General features: G+C 39.5%; 10 non-coding genes and 1 pseudogene across 10 annotated transcripts; all 11 read left to right on the plus strand.

Moving 5' to 3' along the window:
• The first annotated feature begins 1,029 nt into the window (after positions 1–1,029).
• On the plus strand, positions 1,030–1,148 carry LOC140034681 (5S ribosomal RNA). Its single transcript, XR_011838541.1, has one exon. It is a non-coding gene; the product is annotated as a 5S ribosomal RNA (ribosomal RNA).
• A 1,135-nt stretch (positions 1,149–2,283) lies between these two features.
• On the plus strand, positions 2,284–2,402 carry LOC140034703 (5S ribosomal RNA). The gene has a single exon (XR_011838563.1). It is a non-coding gene; the product is annotated as a 5S ribosomal RNA (ribosomal RNA).
• Positions 2,403–3,537: 1,135 nt separating this feature from the next.
• Positions 3,538–3,656, plus strand: LOC140034899 (5S ribosomal RNA). Its single transcript, XR_011838761.1, has one exon. It is a non-coding gene; the product is annotated as a 5S ribosomal RNA (ribosomal RNA).
• Positions 3,657–4,778: 1,122 nt separating this feature from the next.
• On the plus strand, positions 4,779–4,897 carry LOC140034910 (5S ribosomal RNA). Its single transcript, XR_011838772.1, has one exon. It is a non-coding gene; the product is annotated as a 5S ribosomal RNA (ribosomal RNA).
• Positions 4,898–6,032: 1,135 nt separating this feature from the next.
• LOC140034921 (5S ribosomal RNA) lies at positions 6,033–6,151 on the plus strand. Its single transcript, XR_011838783.1, has one exon. It is a non-coding gene; the product is annotated as a 5S ribosomal RNA (ribosomal RNA).
• Positions 6,152–7,286: 1,135 nt separating this feature from the next.
• LOC140032844 (5S ribosomal RNA) lies at positions 7,287–7,405 on the plus strand. The gene has a single exon (XR_011836734.1). It is a non-coding gene; the product is annotated as a 5S ribosomal RNA (ribosomal RNA).
• A 1,121-nt stretch (positions 7,406–8,526) lies between these two features.
• Positions 8,527–8,644, plus strand: LOC140034708 (5S ribosomal RNA; annotated as a pseudogene).
• A 1,135-nt stretch (positions 8,645–9,779) lies between these two features.
• LOC140032855 (5S ribosomal RNA) lies at positions 9,780–9,898 on the plus strand. The gene has a single exon (XR_011836745.1). It is a non-coding gene; the product is annotated as a 5S ribosomal RNA (ribosomal RNA).
• A 1,135-nt stretch (positions 9,899–11,033) lies between these two features.
• LOC140032866 (5S ribosomal RNA) lies at positions 11,034–11,152 on the plus strand. Its single transcript, XR_011836756.1, has one exon. It is a non-coding gene; the product is annotated as a 5S ribosomal RNA (ribosomal RNA).
• Positions 11,153–12,287: 1,135 nt separating this feature from the next.
• On the plus strand, positions 12,288–12,406 carry LOC140032877 (5S ribosomal RNA). The gene has a single exon (XR_011836767.1). It is a non-coding gene; the product is annotated as a 5S ribosomal RNA (ribosomal RNA).
• Positions 12,407–13,541: 1,135 nt separating this feature from the next.
• Positions 13,542–13,660, plus strand: LOC140032888 (5S ribosomal RNA). The gene has a single exon (XR_011836778.1). It is a non-coding gene; the product is annotated as a 5S ribosomal RNA (ribosomal RNA).
• The last annotated feature ends 256 nt before the right edge of the window (positions 13,661–13,916 follow it).

The following is a 13,916-nucleotide window of genomic DNA, read 5'->3' on the forward strand; positions in this document are numbered from 1 at the left end:
CGAAGCGTGAAGGAGGATCTGAAGGCGCGAGACAAATCAGGAACGGTACGGCTCGATCAAAGCCCGGATCGTCGCTCAAATTTGTCGGCGCAAATGTATCACCGCAACTAGGGGTGGCAATTTTCGACACGACCTGAAAACACGACACGAACCTAACACGAAATTAATGGGTTTGGGTTGAGGTTTCGGGAATTCGGGTCAGAATCGGGTTGGACCCGATGAACCCGAAAAGAAAACCGGTCGATTTCGGGTCAACCCGTGGTGACCCGATATGACCCGTTTACGAATTAAAAATAATTTAATAAACATAAAAATAATTTTATCTAACTAAACTAAGTTATTCTTTTTTTCAAAGGCATTAATTACTTAATCCTAAACGAATTTATTTAATTTGTGTGAAGTTGAAATTATTATACTTGGACAAATAATATATTATATTATTTTTCACTTTTGTATTGTTTTAATTTATTTTATATTTTGCTTGGGATAAAACACTTTTACGGTGTTTAATTTATTTTAGATTTGATTTGGAATCATTTATTTAAATTTTTATTACTTGATTATGTAATTAGTTTTGTGAGAAATTGATTTTATTAGAAATTACAGTGATAAATTAATAAATTAAAATTAAGTTTCGGGTCATTTCGGGTCGACCCGCCGCCCCGTAAACCTGAAATTTTCGGGTTCGGGTCAGCATACCTGACCCGTCACGGGTTGGCGGGTCGGGGTTCGGGTCAACAGATTTTCTGGCGGGTCTGTTGACCCGAACCCGACCCGCCAACCTGATTTGGACCCGAATTGCCACCCCTAACTGCAAGCGTGAAGGATTGATTTCATGATAATTTAGAGTTGCGGGATGAGGGAAAAAAACAGGGTGCAAATCAATAACAAAAAAAAATATAAAGTAAATAAATAAAAGGATAAGAGGAAAATGCTTGAATTGACGCTTAAAATGAATTTCGGTCTAGAAAAGCCACACTGCTTCGCAGGACGGGGTAGTTTAAAAGAATAAAACGAAAGGAACATGGCGGGTGCGATCATACCAGCACTAATGCACCGGATCCCATCAGAACTCCGAAGTTAAGCGTGCTTGGGCGAGAGTAGTACTAGGATGGGTGACCCCCTGGGAAGTCCTCGTGTTGCATCCCTCTCTTTTTTGTTTCGAAATCCAAATTTCCTATTCGTTCTTTATCCTGTAGTAATTTAGCTCCGTCGGAACGATTGCTTAATATTTTGCTTCTTGTCGAAGCGTGAAGGAGGATCTGAAGGCGCGAGACAAATCAGGAACGGTACGGCTCGATCAAAGCCCGGATCGTCGCTCAAATTTGTCGGCGCAAATGTATCACCGCAACTAGGGGTGGCAATTTTCGACACGACCTGAAAACACGACACGAACCTAACACGAAATTAATGGGTTTGGGTTGAGGTTTCGGGAATTCGGGTCAGAATCGGGTTGGACCCGATGAACCCGAAAAGAAAACCGGTCGATTTCGGGTCAACCCGTGGTGACCTGATATGACCCGATATGACCCGTTTACGAATTAAAAATAATTTAATAAACATAAAAATAATTTTATCTAACTAAACTAAGTTATTCTTTTTTTCAAAGGCATTAATTACTTAATACTAAACGAATTTATTTAATTTGTGTGAAGTTGAAATTATTATACTTGGACAAATAATATATTATATTATTTTTCACTTTTGTATTGTTTTAATTTATTTTATATTTTGCTTGGGATAAAACACTTTTACGGTGTTTAATTTATTTTAGATTTGATTTGGAATCATTTATTTAAATTTTTATTACTTGATTATGTAATTAGTTTTGTGAGAAATTGATTTTATTAGAAATTACAGTGATAAATTAATAAATTAAAATTAAGTTTCGGGTCATTTCGGGTCGACCCGCCGCCCCGTAAACCAGAAATTTTCGGGTTCGGGTCAGCATACCTGACCCGTCACGGGTTGGCGGGTCGGTGTTCGGGTCAACAGATTTTCTGACGGGTCTGTTGACCCGAACCCGACCCGCCAACCTGATTTGGACCCGAATTGCCACCCCTAACTGCAAGCGTGAAGGATTGATTTCATGATAATTTAGAGTTGCGGGATGAGGGAAAAAAATAGGGTGCAAATCAATAACAAAAAAAAATATAAAGTAAATAAATAAAAGGATAAGAGGAAAATGCTTGAATTGACGCTTAAAATGAATTTCGGTCTAGAAAAGCCACACTGCTTCGCAGGACGGGGTAGTTTAAAAGAATAAAGCGAAAGGAACATGGCGGGTGCGATCATACCAGCACTAATGCACCGGATCCAATCAGAACTCCGAAGTTAAGCGTGCTTGGGCGAGAGTAGTACTAGGATGGGTGACCCCCTGGGAAGTTCTCGTGTTGCACCCCTTTCTTTTTTGTTTCGAAATCCAAATTTCCTATTCGTTCTTTATCCTGTAGTAATTTAGCTCCGTCGGAACGATTGCTTAATATTTTGCTTCTTGTCGAAGCGTGAAGGAGGATCTGAAGGCGCGAGACAAATCAGGAACGGTACGGCTCGATCAAAGCCCGGATCGTCGCTCAAATTTGTCGGCGCAAATGTATCACCGCAACTAGGGGTGGCAATTTTCGACACGACCTGAAAACACGACACGAACCTAACACGAAATTAATGGGTTTGGGTTGAGGTTTCGGGAATTCGGGTCAGAATCGGGTTGGACCCGATGAACCCGAAAAGAAAACCGGTCGATTTCGGGTCAACCCGTGGTGACCTGATATGACCCGATATGACCCGTTTACGAATTAAAAATAATTTAATAAACATAAAAATAATTTTATCTAACTAAACTAAGTTATTCTTTTTTTCAAAGGCATTAATTACTTAATCCTAAACGAATTTATTTAATTTGTGTGAAGTTGAAATTATTATACTTGGACAAATAATATATTATATTATTTTTCACTTTTGTATTGTTTTAATTTATTTTATATTTTGCTTGGGATAAAACACTTTTACGGTGTTTAATTTATTTTAGATTTGATTTGGAATCATTTATTTAAATTTTTATTACTTGATTATGTAATTAGTTTTGTGAGAAATTGATTTTATTAGAAATTACAGTGATAAATTAATAAATTAAAATTAAGTTTCGGGTCATTTCGGGTCGACCCGCCGCCCCGTAAACCTGAAATTTTCGGGTTCGGGTCAGCATACCTGACCCGTCACGGGTTGGCGGGTCGGGGTTCGGGTCAACAGATTTTCTGGCGGGTCTGTTGACCCGAACCCGACCCGCCAACCTGATTTGGACCCGAATTGCCACCCCTAACTGCAAGCGTGAAGGATTGATTTCATGATAATTTAGAGTTGCGGGATGAGGGAAAAAAACAGGGTGCAAATCAATAACAAAAAAAAATATAAAGTAAATAAATAAAAGGATAAGAGGAAAATGCTTGAATTGACGCTTAAAATGAATTTCGGTCTAGAAAAGCCACACTGCTTCGCAGGACGGGGTAGTTTAAAAGAATAAAGCGAAAGGAACATGGCGGGTGCGATCATACCAGCACTAATGCACCGGATCCCATCAGAACTCCGAAGTTAAGCGTGCTTGGGCGAGAGTAGTACTAGGATGGGTGACCCCCTGGGAAGTCCTCGTGTTGCACCCCTCTCTTTTTTGTTTCGAAATCCAAATTTCCTATTCGTTCTTTATCCTGTAGTAATTTAGCTCCGTCGGAACGATTGCTTAATATTTTGCTTCTTGTCGAAGCGTGAAGGAGGATCTGAAGGCGCGAGACAAATCAGGAACGGTACGGCTCGATCAAAACCCGGATCGTCGCTCAAATTTGTCGGCGCAAATGTATCACCGCAACTAGGGGTGGCAATTTTCGACACGACACGAACCTAACACGAAATTAATGGGTTTGGGTTGAGGTTTCGGGAATTCGGGTCAGAATCGGGTTGGACCCGATGAACCCGAAAAGAAAACCGGTCGATTTCGGGTCAACCCGTGGTGACCTGATATGACCCGATATGACCCGTTTACGAATTAAAAATAATTTAATAAACATAAAAATAATTTTATCTAACTAAACTAAGTTATTCTTTTTTTCAAAGGCATTAATTACTTAATCCTAAACGAATTTATTTAATTTGTGTGAAGTTGAAATTATTATACTTGGACAAATAATATATTATATTATTTTTCACTTTTGTATTGTTTTAATTTATTTTATATTTTGCTTGGGATAAAACACTTTTACGGTGTTTAATTTATTTTAGATTTGATTTGGAATCATTTATTTAAATTTTTATTACTTGATTATGTAATTAGTTTTGTGAGAAATTGATTTTATTAGAAATTACAGTGATAAATTAATAAATTAAAATTAAGTTTCGGGTCATTTCGGGTCGACCCGCCGCCCCGTAAACCTGAAATTTTCGGGTTCGGGTCAGCATACCTGACCCGTCACGGGTTGGCGGGTCGGGGTTCGGGTCAACAGATTTTCTGGCGGGTCTGTTGACCCGAACCCGACCCGCCAACCTGATTTGGACCCGAATTGCCACCCCTAACTGCAAGCGTGAAGGATTGATTTCATGATAATTTAGAGTTGCGGGATGAGGGAAAAAAACAGGGTGCAAATCAATAACAAAAAAAAATATAAAGTAAATAAATAAAAGGATAAGAGGAAAATGCTTGAATTGACGCTTAAAATGAATTTCGGTCTAGAAAAGCCACACTGCTTCGCAGGACGGGGTAGTTTAAAAGAATAAAGCGAAAGGAACATGGCGGGTGCGATCATACCAGCACTAATGCACCGGATCCCATCAGAACTCCGAAGTTAAGCGTGCTTGGGCGAGAGTAGTACTAGGATGGGTGACCCCCTGGGAAGTCCTCGTGTTGCACCCCTCTCTTTTTTGTTTCGAAATCCAAATTTCCTATTCGTTCTTTATCCTGTAGTAATTTAGCTCCGTCGGAACGATTGCTTAATATTTTGCTTCTTGTCGAAGCGTGAAGGAGGATCTGAAGGCGCGAGACAAATCAGGAACGGTACGGCTCGATCAAAGCCCGGATCGTCGCTCAAATTTGTCGGCGCAAATGTATCACCGCAACTAGGGGTGGCAATTTTCGACACGACCTGAAAACACGACACGAACCTAACACGAAATTAATGGGTTTGGGTTGAGGTTTCGGGAATTCGGGTCAGAATCGGGTTGGACCCGATGAACCCGAAAAGAAAACCGGTCGATTTCGGGTCAACCCGTGGTGACCTGATATGACCCGATATGACCCGTTTACGAATTAAAAATAATTTAATAAACATAAAAATAATTTTATCTAACTAAACTAAGTTATTCTTTTTTTCAAAGGCATTAATTACTTAATCCTAAACGAATTTATTTAATTTGTGTGAAGTTGAAATTATTATACTTGGACAAATAATATATTATATTATTTTTCACTTTTGTATTGTTTTAATTTATTTTATATTTTGCTTGGGATAAAACACTTTTACGGTGTTTAATTTATTTTAGATTTGATTTGGAATCATTTATTTAAATTTTTATTACTTGATTATGTAATTAGTTTTGTGAGAAATTGATTTTATTAGAAATTACAGTGATAAATTAATAAATTAAAATTAAGTTTCGGGTCATTTCGGGTCGACCCGCCGCCCCGTAAACCTGAAATTTTCGGGTTCGGGTCAGCATACCTGACCCGTCACGGGTTGGCGGGTCGGGGTTCGGGTCAACAGATTTTCTGGCGGGTCTGTTGACCCGAACCCGACCCGCCAACCTGATTTGGACCCGAATTGCCACCCCTAACTGCAAGCGTGAAGGATTGATTTCATGATAATTTAGAGTTGCGGGATGAGGGAAAAAAACAGGGTGCAAATCAATAACAAAAAAAAATATAAAGTAAATAAATAAAAGGATAAGAGGAAAATGCTTGAATTGACGCTTAAAATGAATTTCGGTCTAGAAAAGCCACACTGCTTCGCAGGACGGGGTAGTTTAAAAGAATAAAGCGAAAGGAACATGGCGGGTGCGATCATACCAGCACTAATGCACCGGATCCCATCAGAACTCCGAAGTTAAGCGTGCTTGGGCGAGAGTAGTACTAGGATGGGTGACCCCCTGGGAAGTCCTCGTGTTGCACCCCTCTCTTTTTTGTTTCGAAATCCAAATTTCCTATTCGTTCTTTATCCTGTAGTAATTTAGCTCCGTCGGAACGATTGCTTAATATTTTGCTTCTTGTCGAAGCGTGAAGGAGGATCTGAAGGCGCGAGACAAATCAGGAACGGTACGGCTCGATCAAAGCCCGGATCGTCGCTCAAATTTGTCGGCGCAAATGTATCACCGCAACTAGGGGTGGCAATTTTCGACACGACCTGAAAACACGACACGAACCTAACACGAAATTAATGGGTTTGGGTTGAGGTTTCGGGAATTCGGGTCAGAATCGGGTTGGACCCGATGAACCCGAAAAGAAAACCGGTCGATTTCGGGTCAACCCGTGGTGACCTGATATGACCCGATATGACCCGTTTACGAATTAAAAATAATTTAATAAACATAAAAATAATTTTATCTAACTAAACTAAGTTATTCTTTTTTTCAAAGGCATTAATTACTTAATCCTAAACGAATTTATTTAATTTGTGTGAAGTTGAAATTATTATACTTGGACAAATAATATATTATATTATTTTTCACTTTTGTATTGTTTTAATTTATTTTATATTTTGCTTGGGATAAAACACTTTTACGGTGTTTAATTTATTTTAGATTTGATTTGGAATCATTTATTTAAATTTTTATTACTTGATTATGTAATTAGTTTTGTGAGAAATTGATTTTATTAGAAATTACAGTGATAAATTAATAAATTAAAATTAAGTTTCGGGTCATTTCGGGTCGACCCGCCGCCCCGTAAACCAGAAATTTTCGGGTTCGGGTCAGCATACCTGACCCGTCACGGGTTGGCGGGTCGGGGTTCGGGTCAACAGATTTTCTGGCGGGTCTGTTGACCCGAACCCGACCCGCCAACCTGATTTGGACCCGAATTGCCACCCCTAACTGCAAGCGTGAAGGATTGATTTCATGATAATTTAGAGTTGCGGGATGAGGGAAAAAAACAGGGTGCAAATCAATAACAAAAAAAAATATAAAGTAAATAAATAAAAGGATAAGAGGAAAATGCTTGAATTGACGCTTAAAATGAATTTCGGTCTAGAAAAGCCACACTGCTTCGCAGGACGGGGTAGTTTAAAAGAATAAAGCGAAAGGAACATGGCGGGTGCGATCATACCAGCACTAATGCACCGGATCCCATCAGAACTCCGAAGTTAAGCGTGCTTGGGCGAGAGTAGTACTAGGATGGGTGACCCCCTGGGAAGTCCTCGTGTTGCACCCCTCTCTTTTTTGTTTCGAAATCCAAATTTCCTATTCGTTCTTTATCCTGTAGTAATTTAGCTCCGTCGGAACGATTGCTTAATATTTTGCTTCTTGTCGAAGCGTGAAGGAGGATCTGAAGGCGCGAGACAAATCAGGAACGGTACGGCTCGATCAAAGCCCGGATCGTCGCTCAAATTTGTCGGCGCAAATGTATCACCGCAACTAGGGGTGGCAATTTTCGACACGACCTGAAAACACGACACGAACCTAACACGAAATTAATGGGTTTGGGTTGAGGTTTCGGGAATTCGGGTCAGAATCGGGTTGGACCCGATGAACCCGAAAAGAAAACCGGTCGATTTCGGGTCAACCCGTGGTGACCTGATATGACCCGATATGACCCGTTTACGAATTAAAAATAATTTAATAAACATAAAAATAATTTTATCTAACTAAACTAAGTTATTCTTTTTTTCAAAGGCATTAATTACTTAATCCTAAACGAATTTATTTAATTTGTGTGAAGTTGAAATTATTATACTTGGACAAATAATATATTATATTATTTTTCACTTTTGTATTGTTTTAATTTATTTTATATTTTGCTTGGGATAAAACACTTTTACGGTGTTTAATTTATTTTAGATTTGATTTGGAATCATTTATTTAAATTTTTATTACTTGATTATGTAATTAGTTTTGTGAGAAATTGATTTTATTAGAAATTACAGTGATAAATTAATAAATTAAAATTAAGTTTCGGGTCATTTCGGGTCGACCCGCCGCCCCGTAAACCTGAAATTTTCGGGTTCGGGTCAGCATACCTGACCCGTCACGGGTTGGCGGGTCGGGGTTCGGGTCAACAGATTTTCTGGCGGGTCTGTTGACCCGAACCCGACCCGCCAACCTGATTTGGACCCGAATTGCCACCCCTAACTGCAAGCGTGAAGGATTGATTTCATGATAATTTAGAGTTGCGGGATGAGGGAAAAAAACAGGGTGCAAATCAATAACAAAAAAAAATATAAAGTAAATAAATAAAAGGATAAGAGGAAAATGCTTGAATTGACGCTTAAAATGAATTTCGGTCTAGAAAAGCCACACTGCTTCGCAGGACGGGGTAGTTTAAAAGAATAAAGCGAAAGGAACATGGCGGGTCTAATGCACCGGATCCCATCAGAACTCCGAAGTTAAGCGTGCTTGGGCGAGAGTAGTACTAGGATGGGTGACCCCCTGGGAAGTCCTCGTGTTGCACCCCTCTCTTTTTTGTTTCGAAATCCAAATTTCCTATTCGTTCTTTATCCTGTAGTAATTTAGCTCCGTCGGAACGATTGCTTAATATTTTGCTTCTTGTCGAAGCGTGAAGGAGGATCTGAAGGCGCGAGACAAATCAGGAACGGTACGGCTCGATCAAAGCCCGGATCGTCGCTCAAATTTGTCGGCGCAAATGTATCACCGCAACTAGGGGTGGCAATTTTCGACACGACCTGAAAACACGACACGAACCTAACACGAAATTAATGGGTTTGGGTTGAGGTTTCGGGAATTCGGGTCAGAATCGGGTTGGACCCGATGAACCCGAAAAGAAAACCGGTCGATTTCGGGTCAACCCGTGGTGACCTGATATGACCCGATATGACCCGTTTACGAATTAAAAATAATTTAATAAACATAAAAATAATTTTATCTAACTAAACTAAGTTATTCTTTTTTTCAAAGGCATTAATTACTTAATCCTAAACGAATTTATTTAATTTGTGTGAAGTTGAAATTATTATACTTGGACAAATAATATATTATATTATTTTTCACTTTTGTATTGTTTTAATTTATTTTATATTTTGCTTGGGATAAAACACTTTTACGGTGTTTAATTTATTTTAGATTTGATTTGGAATCATTTATTTAAATTTTTATTACTTGATTATGTAATTAGTTTTGTGAGAAATTGATTTTATTAGAAATTACAGTGATAAATTAATAAATTAAAATTAAGTTTCGGGTCATTTCGGGTCGACCCGCCGCCCCGTAAACCTGAAATTTTCGGGTTCGGGTCAGCATACCTGACCCGTCACGGGTTGGCGGGTCGGGGTTCGGGTCAACAGATTTTCTGGCGGGTCTGTTGACCCGAACCCGACCCGCCAACCTGATTTGGACCCGAATTGCCACCCCTAACTGCAAGCGTGAAGGATTGATTTCATGATAATTTAGAGTTGCGGGATGAGGGAAAAAAACAGGGTGCAAATCAATAACAAAAAAAAATATAAAGTAAATAAATAAAAGGATAAGAGGAAAATGCTTGAATTGACGCTTAAAATGAATTTCGGTCTAGAAAAGCCACACTGCTTCGCAGGACGGGGTAGTTTAAAAGAATAAAGCGAAAGGAACATGGCGGGTGCGATCATACCAGCACTAATGCACCGGATCCCATCAGAACTCCGAAGTTAAGCGTGCTTGGGCGAGAGTAGTACTAGGATGGGTGACCCCCTGGGAAGTCCTCGTGTTGCACCCCTCTCTTTTTTGTTTCGAAATCCAAATTTCCTATTCGTTCTTTATCCTGTAGTAATTTAGCTCCGTCGGAACGATTGCTTAATATTTTGCTTCTTGTCGAAGCGTGAAGGAGGATCTGAAGGCGCGAGACAAATCAGGAACGGTACGGCTCGATCAAAGCCCGGATCGTCGCTCAAATTTGTCGGCGCAAATGTATCACCGCAACTAGGGGTGGCAATTTTCGACACGACCTGAAAACACGACACGAACCTAACACGAAATTAATGGGTTTGGGTTGAGGTTTCGGGAATTCGGGTCAGAATCGGGTTGGACCCGATGAACCCGAAAAGAAAACCGGTCGATTTCGGGTCAACCCGTGGTGACCTGATATGACCCGATATGACCCGTTTACGAATTAAAAATAATTTAATAAACATAAAAATAATTTTATCTAACTAAACTAAGTTATTCTTTTTTTCAAAGGCATTAATTACTTAATCCTAAACGAATTTATTTAATTTGTGTGAAGTTGAAATTATTATACTTGGACAAATAATATATTATATTATTTTTCACTTTTGTATTGTTTTAATTTATTTTATATTTTGCTTGGGATAAAACACTTTTACGGTGTTTAATTTATTTTAGATTTGATTTGGAATCATTTATTTAAATTTTTATTACTTGATTATGTAATTAGTTTTGTGAGAAATTGATTTTATTAGAAATTACAGTGATAAATTAATAAATTAAAATTAAGTTTCGGGTCATTTCGGGTCGACCCGCCGCCCCGTAAACCTGAAATTTTCGGGTTCGGGTCAGCATACCTGACCCGTCACGGGTTGGCGGGTCGGGGTTCGGGTCAACAGATTTTCTGGCGGGTCTGTTGACCCGAACCCGACCCGCCAACCTGATTTGGACCCGAATTGCCACCCCTAACTGCAAGCGTGAAGGATTGATTTCATGATAATTTAGAGTTGCGGGATGAGGGAAAAAAACAGGGTGCAAATCAATAACAAAAAAAAATATAAAGTAAATAAATAAAAGGATAAGAGGAAAATGCTTGAATTGACGCTTAAAATGAATTTCGGTCTAGAAAAGCCACACTGCTTCGCAGGACGGGGTAGTTTAAAAGAATAAAGCGAAAGGAACATGGCGGGTGCGATCATACCAGCACTAATGCACCGGATCCCATCAGAACTCCGAAGTTAAGCGTGCTTGGGCGAGAGTAGTACTAGGATGGGTGACCCCCTGGGAAGTCCTCGTGTTGCACCCCTCTCTTTTTTGTTTCGAAATCCAAATTTCCTATTCGTTCTTTATCCTGTAGTAATTTAGCTCCGTCGGAACGATTGCTTAATATTTTGCTTCTTGTCGAAGCGTGAAGGAGGATCTGAAGGCGCGAGACAAATCAGGAACGGTACGGCTCGATCAAAGCCCGGATCGTCGCTCAAATTTGTCGGCGCAAATGTATCACCGCAACTAGGGGTGGCAATTTTCGACACGACCTGAAAACACGACACGAACCTAACACGAAATTAATGGGTTTGGGTTGAGGTTTCGGGAATTCGGGTCAGAATCGGGTTGGACCCGATGAACCCGAAAAGAAAACCGGTCGATTTCGGGTCAACCCGTGGTGACCTGATATGACCCGATATGACCCGTTTACGAATTAAAAATAATTTAATAAACATAAAAATAATTTTATCTAACTAAACTAAGTTATTCTTTTTTTCAAAGGCATTAATTACTTAATCCTAAACGAATTTATTTAATTTGTGTGAAGTTGAAATTATTATACTTGGACAAATAATATATTATATTATTTTTCACTTTTGTATTGTTTTAATTTATTTTATATTTTGCTTGGGATAAAACACTTTTACGGTGTTTAATTTATTTTAGATTTGATTTGGAATCATTTATTTAAATTTTTATTACTTGATTATGTAATTAGTTTTGTGAGAAATTGATTTTATTAGAAATTACAGTGATAAATTAATAAATTAAAATTAAGTTTCGGGTCATTTCGGGTCGACCCGCCGCCCCGTAAACCTGAAATTTTCGGGTTCGGGTCAGCATACCTGACCCGTCACGGGTTGGCGGGTCGGGGTTCGGGTCAACAGATTTTCTGGCGGGTCTGTTGACCCGAACCCGACCCGCCAACCTGATTTGGACCCGAATTGCCACCCCTAACTGCAAGCGTGAAGGATTGATTTCATGATAATTTAGAGTTGCGGGATGAGGGAAAAAAACAGGGTGCAAATCAATAACAAAAAAAAATATAAAGTAAATAAATAAAAGGATAAGAGGAAAATGCTTGAATTGACGCTTAAAATGAATTTCGGTCTAGAAAAGCCACACTGCTTCGCAGGACGGGGTAGTTTAAAAGAATAAAGCGAAAGGAACATGGCGGGTGCGATCATACCAGCACTAATGCACCGGATCCCATCAGAACTCCGAAGTTAAGCGTGCTTGGGCGAGAGTAGTACTAGGATGGGTGACCCCCTGGGAAGTCCTCGTGTTGCACCCCTCTCTTTTTTGTTTCGAAATCCAAATTTCCTATTCGTTCTTTATCCTGTAGTAATTTAGCTCCGTCGGAACGATTGCTTAATATTTTGCTTCTTGTCGAAGCGTGAAGGAGGATCTGAAGGCGCGAGACAAATCAGGAACGGTACGGCTCGATCAAAGCCCGGATCGTCGCTCAAATTTGTCGGCGCAAATGTATCACCGCAACTAGGGGTGGCAATTTTCGACACGACCTGAAAACACGACACGAACCTAACACGAAATTAATGGGTTTGGGTTGAGGTTTCGGGAATTCGGGTCAGAATCGGGTTGGACCCGATGAACCCGAAAAGAAAACCGGTCGATTTCGGGTCAACCCGTGGTGACCTGATATGACCCGATATGACCCGTTTACGAATTAAAAATAATTTAATAAACATAAAAATAATTTTATCTAACTAAACTAAGTTATTCTTTTTTTCAAAGGCATTAATTACTTAATCCTAAACGAATTTATTTAATTTGTGTGAAGTTGAAATTATTATACTTGGACAAATAATATATTATATTATTTTTCACTTTTGTATTGTTTTAATTTATTTTATATTTTGCTTGGGATAAAACACTTTTACGGTGTTTAATTTATTTTAGATTTGATTTGGAATCATTTATTTAAATTTTTATTACTTGATTATGTAATTAGTTTTGTGAGAAATTGATTTTATTAGAAATTACAGTGATAAATTAATAAATTAAAATTAAGTTTCGGGTCATTTCGGGTCGACCCGCCGCCCCGTAAACCTGAAATTTTCGGGTTCGGGTCAGCATACCTGACCCGTCACGGGTTGGCGGGTCGGGGTTCGGGTCAACAGATTTTCTGGCGGGTCTGTTGACCCGAACCCGACCCGCCAACCTGATTTGGACCCGAATTGCCACCCCTAACTGCAAGCGTGAAGGATTGATTTCATGATAATTTAGAGTTGCGGGATGAGGGAAAAAAACAGGGTGCAAATCAATAACAAAAAAAAATATAAAGTAAATAAATAAAAGGATAAGAGGAAAATGCTTGAATTGACGCTTAAAATGAATTTCGGTCTAGAAAAGCCACACTGCTTCGCAGGACGGGGTAGTTTAAAAGAATAAAGCGAAAGGAACATGGCGGGTGCGATCATACCAGCACTAATGCACCGGATCCCATCAGAACTCCGAAGTTAAGCGTGCTTGGGCGAGAGTAGTACTAGGATGGGTGACCCCCTGGGAAGTCCTCGTGTTGCACCCCTCTCTTTTTTGTTTCGAAATCCAAATTTCCTATTCGTTCTTTATCCTGTAGTAATTTAGCTCCGTCGGAACGATTGCTTAATATTTTGCTTCTTGTCGAAGCGTGAAGGAGGATCTGAAGGCGCGAGACAAATCAGGAACGGTACGGCTCGATCAAAGCCCGGATCGTCGCTCAAATTTGTCGGCGCAAATGTATCACCGCAACTAGGGGTGGCAATTTTCGACACGACCTGAAAACACGACACGAACCTAACACG

The sequence above is a fragment of the Coffea arabica genome, unplaced genomic scaffold, assembly GCF_036785885.1.
Source record: "Coffea arabica cultivar ET-39 unplaced genomic scaffold, Coffea Arabica ET-39 HiFi ptg000200l, whole genome shotgun sequence".
NCBI classification, from domain to species: domain Eukaryota; kingdom Viridiplantae; phylum Streptophyta; class Magnoliopsida; order Gentianales; family Rubiaceae; genus Coffea; species Coffea arabica.